This window comes from Mytilus californianus, unplaced genomic scaffold, assembly GCF_021869535.1.
Source record: "Mytilus californianus isolate M0D057914Y unplaced genomic scaffold, xbMytCali1.0.p SCAF_1, whole genome shotgun sequence".
Taxonomy (NCBI): Eukaryota; Metazoa; Mollusca; class Bivalvia; order Mytilida; family Mytilidae; genus Mytilus; species Mytilus californianus.
Window position 1 is genome coordinate 85261545 of NW_026262581.1, and position 18777 is coordinate 85280321.

The 18777-nt window shown below is 35.2% G+C and overlaps 1 protein-coding gene and 2 long non-coding RNA genes across 6 annotated transcripts in view; 1 reads left to right on the forward strand and 2 right to left on the reverse strand.

The window, feature by feature from the left end:
• Positions 1 to 18777, reverse strand: part of LOC127725360 (dehydrogenase/reductase SDR family member 11-like) — a 75533-nt gene that overhangs the window by 14757 nt on the left and 41999 nt on the right. The window lies entirely within an intron of this gene.
• On the forward strand, positions 1928 to 17244 carry LOC127725370 (uncharacterized). 4 transcript variants are annotated; one of them, XR_007992972.1, is made up of 3 exons: positions 1928 to 2175; positions 11904 to 12321; positions 17044 to 17244. It is a non-coding gene; the product is annotated as an uncharacterized LOC127725370 (long non-coding RNA). The 4 variants fall into 4 exon arrangements; XR_007992970.1 differs by lacking the exon at positions 1928 to 2175 and adding an exon at positions 4588 to 4835; XR_007992973.1 differs by lacking the exon at positions 1928 to 2175 and adding an exon at positions 7229 to 7258 and having other exon boundaries at positions 11673 to 12321.
• LOC127725383 (uncharacterized) lies at positions 7222 to 15186 on the reverse strand. The gene is made up of 3 exons (XR_007992977.1): positions 15154 to 15186; positions 12914 to 13080; positions 7222 to 7248 (listed from the first exon to the last, which is right to left on the reverse strand). It is a non-coding gene; the product is annotated as an uncharacterized LOC127725383 (long non-coding RNA).

Consider the following 18777-nt stretch of genomic DNA (forward strand, 5'->3'; position numbering starts at 1 on the left):
GTTCGGAGGGATTACTCCGAACCGACAAAATATTTCGACTCACAGGGTGAGTTCCGGATAGGTATTCATGACACCGATACAAAGTATGAACATAAAAGCGACACGTCTTACGGTTAAGGCTGCTAACTTCGTCAAAGTTTGGCGGAAAAAGAATAATAATAATTAAAATGTCAATTGTTCTTGAACAATTGAGAGGTCTTTCCTTTTCATAATGTAAAATATATGTTTCAATAGTCGTAGAATGCATTGAAAAGCTCTTAAACACACTTAAAACCCTTAAAATATGACATAAAACACAAAATTTGCTATTTGGGACATGACCTTGACTTTGACCTTATGATCTTTGTCAAGGTCATTGGTCCAGGATGTCATTACAAAAGACCCCATGGGTCTAGGACCTTTGGTTCAAGAGTAAAAGCTGATTTAGTCTTTTCCGAAACAGTCAATTGGGGTTATGCCCCTTACAGATAGGTCAAATCTCGTTGTTCATAATGTAAAAAAGTTTGGCCAGTATGACCCAAACATTTTTCACTATTGACGATTTCTGTAAGTACAATCGTTTTTGAGATATCCAAAAAAAAGAGTTTAGGTCAAAGGTCAAGGTCAACCTTTAAAAGCTTTAAAACACACTGAAATTACTTTAAATAAGGTCAAAAACACATAATTCGTTATCTGGGACATGACCTTGACCTTTGACCTTGTGACCTTTGTCAAGGTCATTGGTCCCAAATGTCATTGCTGAAGACCCCATGGGTCTAGGACCTTTGGTTATATAGTAAAAGCTGATTTTGTCTTTTCAGTAACCTAAATCAGGGGTTATGCCCCTTACAGAAAGGTCAAATCTCTTCGGTCAAATGTAACAAAGTTGCGCCTTATTGACCCAAACATTTTCCACTATTCAAAACTTCTGTAAGTATAATGGTTTCTGAGATTATCCCATAACAAGGTGTAAGGTCAACATACAAATTTGACCTTGAGGTATTTTTTAAAGTTACATGAATTGATGATCATTTGTGAAGATCCTAGGTGTCTACGACTTACGGTTTTTGAGTTTTAGTGGCCAACCGACACCGGTTAATTTTCATAGGGGCATAACCCTACCAATGAGTCGTTGAATCTTTTCGATCCAAATCTAACGAAGAACCGGGGTCTGATCCTGAACAAATTTCACCATTCGGTTTTTTTCTACCTATTACGGTTATGGTGTTTGAATGATAACAAGGTTTTTTGATTTCGGAGGGATTACTCTGAACCGACAAAATTTTTTGACTCACAGGGTTAGATCCGGATAGATATTTATGACCTGTACAAAGTGTGAACCTGAAAGCGACATGGCTTACGGTTACGGAGGGAAATTTTGTCAAAGTTTGGCGGAACAAAAAGAATAATAATTAAAATGTCAATTGTTCTTGAACAATTGAGAGGTCTTTCCTTTTTGAAATGTAAAATACATGTTCCAATAGGCGTAGAATGCACTGAAAAGCTCTCAAACACATAAAACCGTTTAAATATGAAAAAAAACAACAAATTCGCTATTTTGGACATGACCTTGACTTTTGACGTGGTGACCTTTGTCAAGGTTACTGGTCCACGATATCATTATGAGAGACCCCATGGGTCTAGGACCTTTGGTTCAAGAGTTAAAGCTGATTTTGTCTTTTCAGAAACAGTTAACGGGGGTTATGCCCCTTACGGATAGGTCAAATCTCTTCGGTCATTATATAAAAAAGTTGCGCCTTAATGTCCCAAACATTTTTCACTATTTACTATTTCTGTAAGTATAATCGTTTTTGAGATATCGAATAAAAAGTTGTAAGGTCAAAGGTCAAGGTCAACCTTAAAAACCTTTAAAACACACTTTAAATCCTTTAAATAAGGTCAAAAACACATAATTGGCTATCTGGGACATGACCTTGACCTTTGACCTTGTGACCTTTGTCAAGGTAATTGGTCCCAAATGTCATTGTTGAAGACCCCATGGATCTAGGACCTTTGGTTATATAGTAAAAGCTGATTTTGTCTTTTCAGAAACCTAAAACAGGGGTTATGCCCCTTACAGAAAGGTCAAATCTCTTCGGTCAAAATGTAACAAAGTTGCGCCTTAATGACCCAAACATTTTCCACTATTCAAAACTTCTGTAAGTATAATGGTTTCTGAGATTATCCCATAACAAGGTGTAAAGTCAAAGGTCAAGGTCAACATACAAATTTGACCTTGAGGCATTTTGAAAGTCACATGAATTGATGATCATTGGTGAAGATCCTAGGTGGCTACGACATACGGTTTCTGAGTTTTGATGGCCAACCGACATCGGTTAATTTTCAAAGGGGCATAACCCTACCAATGAGTGGTTGAATCTTTTCGATCCAAATGTAACGAAGAACCGGGCTCTGGTCCTGAACAAATTTCACCCTTTGCTTTTTTTATACCTATTACGGTTACGGTGTTTGAATGATAACAAGTTTTTTAGGTTTCGGAGGGATAACTCCGGACCGACAAAATTTTTCGACTCACAGGGTGAGTTCCGGATAGGTATTTGTGACACGGATACAAAGTGTGAACCTGAAAGCGACATGGCTTACGGTCACGGAGGGAAATTTTGTCAAAGTTTGGCAGAACAAAAAGAATAATAATAATAATAATAATAACAATAATAATAATCAGAAGAAATACAGTAAGGTCTTTCCCTTTTGGAAAAGGAAAGACCTTAATAATAATCAGAAGAAATACAGTAAGGTCTTTCCCTTTTGGAAAAGGAAAGACCTTAATTATAGGGAAAAAATGGAGTTGTTGTTCTTCTCCGTTGACAGAGTAGATAGCACATAGCTTCATACAAGAGTTGTAAGTGGAGGGTAAAAAAAAGGGGGGGGGGGGGGGGGGGGCAAAAGGGAGTCCCATGGAGACAATTTGTTATATAAACGGTACATTTAAGAATGGTTAAAAACGCCGATTTACAATATAAATCAATTGCTTTTAAAAGCAATTGTAAACGGTCTTTCCCCCTTCTGAAACATGATTGATTGATATATGTGTTTGTTTGTTTGTTTGTTTGTTTGTTTTTTTGAATGGTCCATATTAGTGTGTTGGTTAAGTTTCTATATTTAGTTTGGAAAGTTTTTATTCTATTTCAGGGTCCGCGCGCGTCTTTGTCTCGCGCCAGGTTGTGGCGTCACGTGACGAGGCTTTATATTAGCGAAAACTTAGTATTTTTATTTCTTTTTAGGTGGGGACGTTGGACAGACAACATGTATAGCGACGGAATACACACAATGTATTTCTTTTGTCATTGTAGGTAATTGACGTTTCGATCACAGTTCACGAGCAGTGCATGCTTTGGATTTAATTGATCCTGTGTAATTTTAAAACTCGTTTGTTGATTATTTTCATATAATGTACATTTTTCAGTAGCAGTTTGTAACACAGATTTGTATTTCAATCTAATAGCGGACATTTTATTGTAGGATTTCACTGAGATTTACGGAACTAACAAGCGATTTTTACGGCATTGCAATTTCTTTTCTCTAAGAAAATTCTTGCGAGATATCTGCACCACGTTGTTTTATGAAGATGTAATACATGTATACCCTGCTGACTGCAAATTTTGGGGTCAATTGGACATGTAGTTTCAGAGAACATCTGATAACAAGCATGTGGATTTTTTTTTTCAGAACAGATGTAAGAACAATATTAAAATGTCAATTGTTCTTGAACAATTGAGAGGTCTTTCCTTTTGTAATGTAAAATACATGTTCCAATAGACGTAGAATGTATTGAAAAGTTCTAAAACACACAAAAAACTGTTAAAATATGATAAAAATCAACAAATTCGCTTTTTAGGAGATGACCTTGACTTTTGACCTTGTGACCTTTGTGAAGGTCATCGGTCCACAATGTCATGGTAAAAGACCCCATGGGTCTAAGTCTTTGGTTCAAGAGTTAAAACTAATTTTACCTTTTCAGAAACCGTTAATAGGGGTTATGCCCCTTAAAAATATGTCAAATCTCTTCGGTCCAAATGTAAAAAAGTTAGCCTTAGTCACCTAAACATTTTTCACTATTTACTTTTTTTGTAAGTATAATCGTTTTTGAGATATCCAATAACAAGTTGAAAGGTCAAAGGTCAAGGTCAACATTAAAAAGCTTGAAAACACACTAAAAATTCTTTGTATAAGGTTAAAAACACTTAATTCGCTTTCTGGGACTTGACCTTGACCTTTGACCTTGTAACCTTTGTCAAGGTCATTGGTCTTTTATGTCATTGCTGAAGACCCTAGGGGTCTAGGACCTTTGGTTCAATAGTTAAAGCTGATTTTGTCTTTTCAGAAACAGTTAACGGGGGTTATGCACCTTACGGATAGGTCAAATCTCTTCGGTCATTATATAAAAAAGTTGCGCCTTAATGTCCCAAACATTTTTCACTATTTACTATTTCTGTAAGTATAATCGTTTTTGAGATATCGAATAAAAAGTTGTAAGGTCAAAGGTCAAGGTCAACCTTAAAAACCTTTAAAACACACTTTAAATCCTTTAAATAAGGTCAAAAACACATAATTGGCTATCTGGGACATGACCTTGACCTTTGACCTTGTGACCTTTGTCAAGGTAATTGGTCCCAAATGTCATTGTTGAAGACCCCATGGATCTAGGACCTTTGGTTATATAGTAAAAGCTGATTTTGTCTTTTCAGAAACCTAAAACAGGGGTTATGCCCCTTACAGAAAGGTCAAATCTCTTCGGTCAAAATGTAACAAAGTTGCGCCTTAATGACCCAAACATTTTCCACTATTCAAAACTTCTGTAAGTATAATGGTTTCTGAGATTATCCCATAACAAGGTGTAAAGTCAAAGGTCAAGGTCAACATACAAATTTGACCTTGAGGCATTTTGAAAGTCACATGAATTGATGATCATTGGTGAAGATCCTAGGTGGCTACGACATACGGTTTCTGAGTTTTGATGGCCAACCGACATCGGTTAATTTTCAAAGGGGCATAACCCTACCAATGAGTGGTTGAATCTTTTCGATCCAAATGTAACGAAGAACCGGGCTCTGGTCCTGAACAAATTTCACCCTTTGCTTTTTTTATACCTATTACGGTTACGGTGTTTGAATGATAACAAGTTTTTTAGGTTTCGGAGGGATAACTCCAGACCGACAAAATTTTACGACTCACAGGGTGAGTTCCGGATAGGTATTTGTGACACGGATACAAAGTGTGAACCTGAAAGCGACATGGCTTACGGTCACGGAGGGAAATTTTGTCAAAGTTTGGCAGAACAAAAAGAATAATAATAATAATAATAATAACAATAATAATAATCAGAAGAAATACAGTAAGGTCTTTCCCTTTTGGAAAAGGAAAGACCTTAATAATAATCAGAAGAAATACAGTAAGGTCTTTCCCTTTTGGAAAAGGAAAGACCTTAATTATAGGGAAAAAATGGAGTTGTTGTTCTTCTCCGTTGACAGAGTAGATAGCACATAGCTTCATACAAGAGTTGTAAGTGGAGGGTAAAAAAAAAGGGGGGGGGGGGGGGCAAAAGGGAGTCCCATGGAGACAATTTGTTATATAAACGGTACATTTAAGAATGGTTAAAAACGCCGATTTACAATATAAATCAATTGCTTTTAAAAGCAATTGTAAACGGTCTTTCCCCCTTCTGAAACATGATTGATTGATATATGTGTTTGTTTGTTTGTTTGTTTGTTTGTTTTTTTGAATGGTCCATATTAGTGTGTTGGTTAAGTTTCTATATTTAGTTTGGAAAGTTTTTATTCTATTTCAGGGTCCGCGCGCGTCTTTGTCTCGCGCCAGGTTGTGGCGTCACGTGACGAGGCTTTATATTAGCGAAAACTTAGTATTTTTATTTCTTTTTAGGTGGGGACGTTGGACAGACAACATGTATAGCGACGGAATACACACAATGTATTTCTTTTGTCATTGTAGGTAATTGACGTTTCGATCACAGTTCACGAGCAGTGCATGCTTTGGATTTAATTGATCCTGTGTAATTTTAAAACTCGTTTGTTGATTATTTTCATATAATGTACATTTTTCAGTAGCAGTTTGTAACACAGATTTGTATTTCAATCTAATAGCGGACATTTTATTGTAGGATTTCACTGAGATTTACGGAACTAACAAGCGATTTTTACGGCATTGCAATTTCTTTTCTCTAAGAAAATTCTTGCGAGATATCTGCACCACGTTGTTTTATGAAGATGTAATACATGTATACCCTGCTGACTGCAAATTTTGGGGTCAATTGGACATGTAGTTTCAGAGAACATCTGATAACAAGCATGTGGATTTTTTTTTCAGAACAGATGTAAGAACAATATTAAAATGTCAATTGTTCTTGAACAATTGAGAGGTCTTTCCTTTTGTAATGTAAAATACATGTTCCAATAGACGTAGAATGTATTGAAAAGTTCTAAAACACACAAAAAACTGTTAAAATATGATAAAAATCAACAAATTCGCTTTTTAGGAGATGACCTTGACTTTTGACCTTGTGACCTTTGTGAAGGTCATCGGTCCACAATGTCATGGTAAAAGACCCCATGGGTCTAAGTCTTTGGTTCAAGAGTTAAAACTAATTTTACCTTTTCAGAAACCGTTAATAGGGGTTATGCCCCTTAAAAATATGTCAAATCTCTTCGGTCCAAATGTAAAAAAGTTAGCCTTAGTCACCTAAACATTTTTCACTATTTACTTTTTTTGTAAGTATAATCGTTTTTGAGATATCCAATAACAAGTTGAAAGGTCAAAGGTCAAGGTCAACATTAAAAAGCTTGAAAACACACTAAAAATTCTTTGTATAAGGTTAAAAACACTTAATTCGCTTTCTGGGACTTGACCTTGACCTTTGACCTTGTAACCTTTGTCAAGGTCATTGGTCTTTTATGTCATTGCTGAAGACCCTAGGGGTCTAGGACCTTTGGTTCAATAGTTAAAGCTGATTTTGTCTTTTCAGAAACAGTTAACGGGGGTTATGCCCCTTACGGATAGGTCAAATCTCTTCGGTCATTATATAAAAAAGTTGCGCCTTAATGTCCCAAACATTTTTCACTATTTACTATTTCTGTAAGTATAATCGTTTTTGAGATATCGAATAAAAAGTTGTAAGGTCAAAGGTCAAGGTCAACCTTAAAAACCTTTAAAACACACTTTAAATCCTTTAAATAAGGTCAAAAACACATAATTGGCTATCTGGGACATGACCTTGACCTTTGACCTTGTGACCTTTGTCAAGGTAATTGGTCCCAAATGTCATTGTTGAAGACCCCATGGATCTAGGACCTTTGGTTATATAATAAAAGCTGATTTTGTCTTTTCAGAAACCTAAAACAGGGGTTATGCCCCTTACAGAAAGGTCAAATCTCTTCGGTCAAAATGTAACAAAGTTGCGCCTTAATGACCCAAACATTTTCCACTATTCAAAACTTCTGTAAGTATAATGGTTTCTGAGATTATCCCATAACAAGGTGTAAAGTCAAAGGTCAAGGTCAACATACAAATTTGACCTTGAGGCATTTTGAAAGTCACATGAATTGATGATCATTGGTGAAGATCCTAGGTGGCTACGACATACGGTTTCTGAGTTTTGATGGCCAACCGACATCGGTTAATTTTCAAAGGGGCATAACCCTACCAATGAGTGGTTGAATCTTTTCGATCCAAATGTAACGAAGAACCGGGCTCTGGTCCTGAACAAATTTCACCCTTTGCTTTTTTTATACCTATTACGGTTACGGTGTTTGAATGATAACAAGTTTTTTAGGTTTCGGAGGGATAACTCCAGACCGACAAAATTTTACGACTCACAGGGTGAGTTCCGGATAGGTATTTGTGACACGGATACAAAGTGTGAACCTGAAAGCGACATGGCTTACGGTCACGGAGGGAAATTTTGTCAAAGTTTGGCAGAACAAAAAGAATAATAATAATAATAATAATAACAATAATAATAATCAGAAGAAATACAGTAAGGTCTTTCCCTTTTGGAAAAGGAAAGACCTTAATAATAATCAGAAGAAATACAGTAAGGTCTTTCCCTTTTGGAAAAGGAAAGACCTTAATTATAGGGAAAAAATGGAGTTGTTGTTCTCTTCGTTGACAGAGTAGATAGCACATAGCTTCATACAAGAGTTGTAAGTGGAGGGTAAAAAAAAAGGGGGGGGGGGGGGGGGGGGGGCAAAAGGGAGTCCCATGGAGACAATTTGTTATATAAACGGTACATTTAAGAATGGTTAAAAACGCCGATTTACAATATAAATCAATTGCTTTTAAAAGCAATTGTAAACGGTCTTTCCCCCTTCTGAAACATGATTGATTGATATATGTGTTTGTTTGTTTGTTTGTTTGTTTGTTTTTTTGAATGGTCCATATTAGTGTGTTGGTTAAGTTTCTATATTTAGTTTGGAAAGTTTTTATTCTATTTCAGGGTCCGCGCGCGTCTTTGTCTCGCGCCAGGTTGTGGCGTCACGTGACGAGGCTTTATATTAGCGAAAACTTAGTATTTTTATTTCTTTTTAGGTGGGGACGTTGGACAGACAACATGTATAGCGACGGAATACACACAATGTATTTCTTTTGTCATTGTAGGTAATTGACGTTTCGATCACAGTTCACGAGCAGTGCATGCTTTGGATTTAATTGATCCTGTGTAATTTTAAAACTCGTTTGTTGATTATTTTCATATAATGTACATTTTTCAGTAGCAGTTTGTAACACAGATTTGTATTTCAATCTAATAGCGGACATTTTATTGTAGGATTTCACTGAGATTTACGGAACTAACAAGCGATTTTTACGGCATTGCAATTTCTTTTCTCTAAGAAAATTCTTGCGAGATATCTGCACCACGTTGTTTTATAAAGATGTAATACATGTATACCCTGCTGACTGCAAATTTTGGGGTCAATTGGACATGTAGTTTCAGAGAACATCTGATAACAAGCATGTGGATTTTTTTTTTCAGAACAGATGTAAGAACAATATTAAAATGTCAATTGTTCTTGAACAATTGAGAGGTCTTTCCTTTTGTAATGTAAAATACATGTTCCAATAGGCGTAGAATGTATTGAAAAGTTCTAAAACACACAAAAAACTGTTAAAATATGATAAAAATCAACAAATTCGCTTTTTAGGAGATGACCTTGACTTTTGACCTTGTGACCTTTGTGAAGGTCATCGGTCCACAATGTCATGGTAAAAGACCCCATGGGTCTAGGAACTTTGGTTCAAGAGTTAAAACTAATTTTACCTTTTCAGAAACCGTTAATAGGGGTTATGCCCCTTAAAAATATGTCAAATCTCTTCGGTCAAAATATAAAAAAGTTGTGCCTCAGTCACCTAAACATTTTTCACTGTTTACTATTTCTGTAAGATTAACCGTTTTTGAGATATCGACTAAAAAGTTGAAAGGTCAAAGGTCAAGGTCAACCTTAAAAACCTTAAAAACACACTAAAAATCCTTTAAATAAGGTCAGAAACACATAATTCGCTATCTGGGACATGACCTTGACCTTGTGACCTTTGTCAAGGTCATTAGTCACCAACGTCATTGCTGAAGACCCCATGGGTCTAGGACCTTTGGTTATATAGTAAAAGCTGATTTTGTCTTTTCAGAAACCTAAAACAGGGGTTATGCCCCTTACAGAAAGGTCAAATCTCTTCGGTCAAAATGTAACGAAGTTGCGCATTCATGACCCAAACATTTTCCACTATTCATCACTACTGTAAGTATTAAGGTTTCTTAGATTATCCCATAACAAGGTGTTAGGTCAAAGGTCAAGGTCAACATACAAATTTGACCTTGAGGAATTTTTCAAAGTCACATGAATTGATGATGATTGGTGAAGATCCTAGGTGTCTACGACTTACGGTTTCTGAGTTTTGGTGGCCAACCAACACCGGTTAATTTTCATAGGGGCATAACCCTACCAATGAGTCGTTGAATCTTTTCGATCCAAATGTAACGAAGAACTGGGGTCTGGTCCTGAACAAATTTCACCATTGGGTCTTTTTCTAACTATTACGGTTACGGTGTTGGAACGATAACAAGGTTTTTTGGTTTTGGAGGGATTACTCCGAACCGACAAAATTTTTCGACTCAAAGGGTGAGTTCCGGATAGGTATTCATGACACCGATACAAAGTGTGAACATGAAAGCGACACGTCTTACGGTTAAGGCTGCTAACTTCGTCAAAGTTTGGCGGAAAAAGAATAATAATAATAATAATAATAATAATAATAATAATAATAAACAGAAGAAATACAGTAAGGTCTTTCCCTTTTGAAAAAGGAAAGACCTTAATAATAATAATAATAATAATAAAAATTTGTAAGGGTTCCGCGGAACCCAGTGTCTCGCCTACTTTTGCTGTTAATCGCAGGCTCAACAAAAATGAGGAAAAAAATCAATAAAAATATTCCTTTAGATACTATCTTTTGATTGTAAGAAGCTTCTGTCAAAATTTGGTATAAATCCAGGATAGTTTATGAATCTAATCAATGTTTTAAAAAATTTAACTGCAGACTGTATTTAATGTTAACTGGAAGAAAAAAAAAGAAGTCCATTTATAAGTAAAATACGGATAAACAGGTACAAAATTTTAACAAAATTTCCTTCTAGATACTAGCTTTTGATCATAAACATGCTTCTGTCCAAGTTTGGTACAAATCCAGGATAGTTTAAGAAAGTTATTAAAATTTTAAAAACTTTAACCACAGAGTGAATGTATTGTTTCCTGGCAGAAAAACTAAGTCCATTTATAAGTAAAATACGGAAAAAATGAAAAAAAAATTTTAACAAATTTACTACTGGATACTATCTTATGATCATAAACAAGCTTCTGTCCAAGTTTGGTACAAATCCAGGATAGTTTAAGAAAGTTATTAAAATTTCAAAAACTTTAACCACAGAGTGAATATTTGTGGACGCCGCCGACGACAACGACGACGACGACGACGACGACGCCGACGGAATGTAGGATCGCTATGTCTCGCTTTTTCGACTAAAGTCGAAGGCTCGACAATAATAATCAGAAGAAATACAGTAAGGTTTTTCCCTTTTGGAAAAGGAAAGACCTTAATAATAATAATAATAATAATTAAAATGTCAATTGTTCTTGAACAATTGAGAGGTCTTTCCTTTTCGAAATGTAAAATACATGTTCCAATAGGCATAGAATGCACTGAAAAGCTCTCAAACACATATAAAACCGTTAAAATATGACAAAAAACAACAAATTCGCTATTTTGGACATGACCTTGACTTTCGACCTGGTGACCTTTGTCAAGGTCACTGGTCCACGATATCATTATGAAAGACCCCATGGGTCTAGGAGCTTTGGTTCAAGAGTTAAAGCTAATTTTGTCTTTTCAGACCGTTAACGGGGGTTATGCCCCTTAATGATATGTCAAATCTCTTCGGTCCAAATGTAAAAAAGTTGAGCCTTAGTCACCTAAACATTTTTCACTATTTACTATTTTTGTAAGTATAATCGTTTTTGAGATATCCAATAAAAAGTTGTAAGGTCAAAGGTCAAGGTCAACATTAAACAGCTTGAAAACACACTAAAAATTCTTTATATAAGGTTAAAAACACTTAATTCGCTTTCTGGGACTTGACCTTGACCTTTGACCTTGTGACCTTTCTCAAGGTCATTGGTCCCAAATGTCATTGTTGAAGACCCCACGGATCTAGGACCTTTGGTTATATAGTAAAAGCTGATTTTGTCTTTTCAGAAACCTAAAACAGGGGTTATGCCCTTACAGAAAGGTCAAATCTCTTCGGTCAAAATGTAACAAAGTTGCGCCTTAATGACCTAAACATTTTCCACTATACAAAACTACTGTAAGTATAATGGTTTCTGAGATTATCCCATAACAAGGTGTAAGGTCAAAGGTCAAGGTCAACATACAAATTTGACCTTGAGGCATTTTCAAAGTCACATGAATTGATGATGATTGGTGAAGATCCTATGTGTTTACGACTTACGGTTTCTGAGTATTGGTGGCCAACCGACACCGGTTAATTTTCAAAGGGGCATAACCCTACCAATGAGTCGTTGAATCTTTTCGATCCAAATGTAACGAAGAACCAGAGTCTGGTCCTGAACAAATTTCACCCTTTGCTTTTTTTCTACCTATTACGGTTACGGTGTTTGAATGATAACAAGGTTTTTAGGTTTCGGAGGGATAACTCCGGACCGACAAAATTTTACGACTCACAGGGTGAGTTCCAGATAGATATTTGTGACACCGATACAAAGTGTGAACCTGAAAGCGACATGGCTTACGGTTACGGAGGTAAATTTTGTCAAAGTTTGGTGGAACAAAAAGAATAATAATAATAATTAAAATGTCAATTGTTCTTGAACAATTGAGAGGTCTTTCCTTTTCATTATGTAAAATATATGTTTCAATAAGCGTATAATGCATTGAAAAGCTCTAAAACTCACACAAAACTCTTAAAATATGGTCAAAAACACATTATTCGGAATTTGGGACATGACCTTGACTTTTGACCTTATGACCTTTGTCAAGGTCATTGGTCCACGGTGTCATAACAAAAGACCCCATGGGTCTAGGACCTTTAGTTCATGAGTTAAAGCTTATTTTGTCTTTCCTAAAACAGTTAACAGGGGTTATGCCCCTTACGGATAGGTCAAATCTCTTCGGTCTAAATGTAATAAAGTTGTGCCTTTATGTCCCAATTATTTTTCACTATTTACTATTTCTGCAAGTATTATTGTTTTTGAGATATCCAATAAATAAGTTTTAAGGTCAAAGGTCAAGGTCAACCTCAAAAAGCTTTAAAACACACTAAAAATCCTTTAAATAAGGTCAAAAATACATAATTCGCTATCTGGGATATGACCTTGACCTTTGACCTTCTGACCTTTGTCAAGGTCATTGGTCCCAAATGTCATTGTTGAAGACCCCATGGGTCTAGGACCTTTGGTTTAACAGTAAAAGCTGATTTTGTCTTTTTAGAATCATAAATTAGGGGTTATGCCCCTTATAGAAAGGTCAAATCTTTTCGGTCAAAATGTAACGAAGTTGCGCCTTAGGTAGCAATAAACAGTTAGGAAAAAATGTTAAAATTTTCCCTCATAAATTTTACCATCCCCTTTTCATTGCCTTCTTGCAATATTAAGCTTACTGTTTGTGTCATATATGTGCATATGTATGTAATCAGAATCTTCCATAGATTTCATATCCAGTATATAAAATGGTAAAATATAATTTCTTTTTGGTGTATCCATGGCAACAATCTGCATTTTTTTGTTATAAAATATAGCAAAAAGGGGGGAAAAGATGTCACATATTTTCCCAAAATTTGACCAAAAGTAGAATTTCAATCACTTCAAGTAATACCTTTTCTGAAACTGTTTACATATATCTTTCAATAAATCCAATGAAAATCACATGTCTTTCATCTCATTTTTTTGTAAAATTGCGTCAAAAACTTCGTGTAGAAAAAAAGTGTTTGTAAACATTACATTAATTTCTGGACCGATGACCGGTCTAGCTATGAAAACACGGAGAGTCAAACAGAAAATAGCCCATAAAACATGTAAAAAATAATCTTGATGTTCTTATAAACCACCTTTGAAGGCTAAATTAGTACTCAGCTGTCTAAAAATGAATTCTATTACACAATAACTTTCATATTTGAAAAATCCACCGGGGCCAAAATGCGAAACCAAACTCCTAACTGTGTATTGCTACCTTAATAGTAAATATTTTTTTTAAATTCTCCCTTTTAACTAATTTTCTGTGTTCTTCTAGCTAAAACGAGTAAAATGGCTTTTTATTTTTGAAAATTGGTTGAGTAATGAATATGTTATGAAGGTTAGCAGTTGACACTGAAACGCGACAAAAACTGATTTAAAGAAAGGTGCCAAGTCAAAGTGTAAAATCTTTTTTCTACCTCAATTTTTGGCAAAATCTTAAAAATTATACCTCTTTTGTCAGTTTTTTAATGTTGAAAATCTTTATAAGACCTCTGATGATGCAAAATTGTACAAAATTTAACAATTTCAAGCATGAAAATGATAATCTTTATGTTTAATGTATACCAAAGACCTGATTATAAAACTTGGTAATTGGGAATCAATTTCTTACAGCTGAATCAACTATACATTTAATATTTGTCAAAATGTAACATGAAATCTTGATAAAAATAATAATTTGATATATTCGCAAGAAAAAATACAAAACATTCAATACTTAGGCTACTACATACTGCACAATCCTTCAGAAGCAAGGGTTAAGTAAATAGAGTACACTTATAAGCCTTATGTCAAAATGTCTAATTTTGGTTGCTAAGGACTGTAAACAATAAAATTGACATGTATTGTCATTCTTAAACACTTAATCCCCTCAGAAGTTGATTTAGAATCTAAATATCAATAGATTTGTGGTATGAAAAGTCTTAAATTATACAATTCTGAGCTTGGTAAGTATGCCATAAGGTAGCAATAAACAGTTAGGAAAAAATGTTAAAATTTTCCCTCATAAATTTTACCATCCCCTTTTCATTGCCTTCTTGCAATATTAAGCTTACTGTTTGTGTCATATATGTGCATATGTATGTAATCAGAATCTTCCATAGATTTCATATCCAGTATATAAAATGGTAAAATATAATTTCTTTTTGGTGTATCCATGGCAACAATCTGCATTTTTTTGTTATAAAATATAGCAAAAAGGGGGGAAAAGATGTCACATATTTTCCCAAAATTTGACCAAAAGTAGAATTTCAATCACTTCAAGTAATACCTTTTCTGAAACTGTTTACATATATCTTTCAATAAATCCAATGAAAATCACATGTCTTTCATCTCATTTTTTTGTAAAATTGCGTCAAAAACTTCGTGTAGAAAAAAAGTGTTTGTAAACATTACATTAATTTCTGGACCGATGACCGGTCTAGCTATGAAAACACGGAGAGTCAAACAGAAAATAGCCCATAAAACATGTAAAAAATAATCTTGATGTTCTTATAAACCACCTTTGAAGGCTAAATTAGTACTCAGCTGTCTAAAAATGAATTTTATTACACAATAACTTTCATATTTGAAAAATCCACCGGGGCCAAAATGCGAAACCAAACTCCTAACTGTGTATTGCTACCTTAATGACCCAAACATTTCCCACTATTCAAAACTTCTGTATGTATAATGGTTTCTGAGATTATCCCATAACAAGGTGTTAGGTCAAAGGTCAAGGTCAACATACAAATTTGACCTTGAGATATTTTTCAGAATCACATCAGTGGATGATGATTGTTGAAGATCCTAGGTGTCTACGACTTACGGTTTCTGAGTTTTGGGGGCCAACCGACACCGGTTAATTTTCATAGGGGCATAACCCTACCAATGAGTCGTTGAATCTTTTCGATCCAAATGCAATGAAGAACCGGGGTCTGGTCCTGAACAAATTTCACCATTTGTTTTTTTTCTACCTATTATGGTTACGGTGTTGGAACGATAACAAGGTTTTTTGGTTTCGGAGGGATTACTTCGAACCGACAAAATTTTTCGACTCAAAGGGTGAGTTCCAGATAGATATTCATGACACCGATACAAAGTGTGAACATGAAAGCGACACGTCTTACGGTTAAGGCTGCTAACTTCGTCAAAGTTTGCCGGAAAAAGAATAATAATAATAATAATAATAATAATAAACAGAAGAAATACAGTAAGGTCTTTCCCTTTTGAAAAAGGAAAGACCTTAATAATCAGAAGAAATACAGTAAGGTCTTTCCCTTTTGGAAAAGGAAAGACCTTAATAATAATAATAATAATAATAATAATAATAATTAAAATGTCAATTGTTCTTGAACAATTGAGAGGTCTTTCCTTTTCATTATATAAAATATACGTTTCAATAGGCGAAGAAAGAATTGAAAAGCTCTAAAACACACACAAAACCCTTAAAATATGGTCAAAAACACATAATTCGGAATTTGTGACATGACCTTGACTTTTGACCTTATGACCTTTGTCAAGGTCATTGGTCCACGATGTCATATCAAAAGACCCCATGGGTCTAGGACCTTTGGTTCATGAGATTAAGCTTATTTTGTCTTTTCTAAAACAGTTAACAGGGGTTATGCCCCTTACAGATAGGTCCAATCTCTTCGGTCAAATGTATAAAAGTTGCGCCTTTATGTCCCAATTATTTTTCACTATTTACTGTTTCTGTAAGTATTTTCGTTTTTGAGATATCCAATAAATAAGTTTTAAGGTCAAAGTTCAAGGTCAACCTTAAAAAGCTTTAAAACACACTTTTAATCCTTTAAATAAGGTCAAAAACACATAATTCGCTATCTGGGACATGACCTTGACCTTTGACCTTGTGACCTTTGTCAAGGTCATTGGTCCCAAATGTCATTGTTGAAGACCCCATGGATCTAGGACCCTTGGTTATATAGTAAAAGCTGATTTTGTCTTTTCAGAAACCTAAAACAGGGGTTATGCCCCTTACAGAAAGGTCAAATCTCTTCGGTCAAATGTAACAAAGTTGCGCCTTAATGACCCAAACATTTTCCACTATTCAAAACTTCTGTAAGTATAATGGTTTCTGAGATTATCCCATAACAAGGTGTAAGGTCAAAGGTCAAGGTCAACATACAAATTTGACCTTGAGGCATTTTGAAAGTCACATAAATTGATTATCATTGGTGAAGATCCTAGGTGGCTACGACTTACGGTTTCTGAGTTTTAGTGGCCAACCGACACCGGTTAATTTTCAAAGGGGCATAACCCTACCAATGAGTCGTTGAATCTTTTCGATCCAAATGTAATGAAGAACCGGGGTCTGGTCCTGAACAAATTTCACCCTTTGCTTTTTTTCTACCTATTACGGTTACGGTGTTTGAATGATAACAAGGGTTTAGGTTTCGGAGGGATAACTCCTGACCGACAAAATTTTACGACTCACAGGGTGAGTTCCGGATAGGTATTTGTGACACCGATACAAAGTGTGAACCTGAAAGCGACATGGCTTACAGTTACGGAGGGAAATTTTGTCAAAGTTTGGCGGAACAAAAAGAATAATAATTAAAATGTCAATTGTTCTTGAACAATTGAGAGGTCTTTCCTTTTGTAATGTAAAATACATGTTCCAATAGACGTAGAATGTATTGAAAAGTTCTAAAACACACAAAAAACCGTTAAAATATGATAAAAATCAACAAATTCGCTTTTTAGGAGATGACCTTGACTTTTGACCTTGTGACCTTTGTGAAGGTCATCGGTCCACAATGTCATTGTAAAAGACCCCATGGGTCTAGGAACTTTGGTTCAAGAGTTAAAACTAATTTTACCTTTTCAGAAACCGTTAATGGGGGTTATGCCCCTTAAAAATATGTCAAATCTCTTCAGTCAAAATATAAAAAAGTTGTGCCTCAGTCACCTAAACATTTTTCACTGTTTACTATTTCTGTAAGATTAACCGTTTTTGAGATATCGAATAAAAAGTTGTAAGGTCAAAGGTCAAGGTCAACCTTAAAAACCTTTAAAACACACTTTAAATCCTTTAAATAAGGTCAAAAACACATAATTCGCTATCTGGGACATGACCTTGACCTTTGACCTTGTGACCTTTGTTAAGGTCATTAGTCACCAATGCCATTGCTGAAGACCCCATGGGTCTAGGACCTTTGGTTATATAGTAAAAGCTGATTTTGTCTTTTCAGAAACCTAAAACAGGGGTTATGCCCCTTACAGAAAGGTCAAATCTCTTCGGTCAAAATGTAACAAAGTTGCGCCTTAATGACCCAAACATTTTCCACTATTCAAAACTTCTGTAAGTATTAAGGTTTCTGAGATTATCCCATAACAAGGTGTAAGGTCAAAGGTCAAGGTCAACATACAAATTTGACCTTGGGGCATTTTGAAAGTCACATGAATTGATGATCATTGGTGAAGATCCTAGGTGGCTACGACTTACGGTTTCTGAGTTTTGATGGCCAACCGACACCGGTTAATTTTCAAAGTGGCATAACCCTACCAATGAGTGGTTGAATCTTTTCGATCCAAATGTAATGAAGAACCGGGGTCTGGTCCTGAACAAATTTCACCCTTTGCTTTTTTTCTACCTATTACGGTTACGGTGTTTGAATGATAACAAGGGTTTAGGTTTCGGAGGGATAACTCCGGACCGACAAAATTTTACGACTCACAGGGTGAGTTCCGGATAGGTATTTGTGACACCGATACAAAGTGTGAACCTGAAAGCGACATGGCTTACGGTTACGGAGGGAAATTTTGTCAAAGTTTGGTGGAACAAAAAGAATAATAATAATAATAATAATAATAATAATAATAATATTCAGAAGAAATACAGTGAGGTCTTTCCCTTTTGGAAAAGGAAAGACCTTAATAATAATAATAATAATAACTAGGACCTTTGGTTCATGAGTTAAAGCTTATTTTGACTTTTCTAAAACAGATAACAAGGGTTATGCCCCTTACGGATAGGTCAAATATCTTCGGTCAAAATGTAAAAAAGTTGCGCCTTTATGTCCCAATTATTTTTCACTATTTACTGTTTCTGTAAGTATTATCGTTTTTGAGATATCCAATAAATAAGTTTTAAGGTCAAAGGTCAAGGTCAACCTCAAAAATCTTTAAAACACTGAAAATCCTTTAGATAGGGTCAAAAACACTTAATTCGCTATCTTAGACATGACCTTGACATTTGACCTTGTGACCTTTGTCAAGGTCATTGGTCAACGATGTCATTATAGAA